Below are 542 nucleotides of genomic sequence, written 5' to 3'. Positions count from 1 at the left end.
AGGGGGGGGACGACTTATTATCCCACGAGTCTGACATTAGCATTGGCCGCATCGCTGCGCTTTGATGAACTCGTCTCCGATTAACGTACCACTTTTTTCCCCCTCTTATCTTCTCGTTTTGATTGCATTAAATTTCCGAAACAAATACCAGCCAATTCGCCTTAGCCATACTGACATTCTCTGATTAACGAGAGCAGGCACAAAAAACGTGCCACCACATTATGCGTAGTTTCCTCGAGCAAAGAGTTCTTAATCTCGCCTCAATCTCCCAGGCCCGAGTGGGTGATGGAGAGAGCATCCCTGACACTCTATGCATCTTCTTATCTCTCCCCCCCCCCTCCGCCCGGGACACGATACTTATGCTCCTCCTCCTTGCAGGTCCCGCGAGGATGCTCGGCCCAAGACTAGATAGTGACCCGGATGTTCCTGGACTGGACGGTAAGCCGGATAATTCTGCATTAGCCTAGTCTATACAGGAAATCTCTTTTTCTTCCACATTTTGAACAGAACGTTAGCGGTTCCTCTTCGATTTCCATGTAGCT

General features: G+C 49.3%; 1 long non-coding RNA gene across 2 annotated transcripts in view; it reads left to right on the top strand.

Annotated features, from left to right (window-relative positions):
* LOC119587879 overlaps positions 1-542 on the top strand; it is a 95,443-nt gene that overhangs the window by 25,070 nt on the left and 69,831 nt on the right. For both annotated transcript variants that reach the window (XR_005230027.1, XR_005230028.1), the window contains exon 2: positions 379-438. This is a non-coding gene — a long non-coding RNA (uncharacterized LOC119587879). The remainder of the gene's footprint in view (positions 1-378; positions 439-542) is intronic.

Source organism: Penaeus monodon, chromosome 23, assembly GCF_015228065.2.
Source record: "Penaeus monodon isolate SGIC_2016 chromosome 23, NSTDA_Pmon_1, whole genome shotgun sequence".
Classification (NCBI taxonomy): domain Eukaryota; kingdom Metazoa; phylum Arthropoda; class Malacostraca; order Decapoda; family Penaeidae; genus Penaeus; species Penaeus monodon.
The sequence above is the reverse complement of the archived record's forward strand: the minus strand, read 5'-3'. Positions and strand labels throughout refer to the sequence as shown.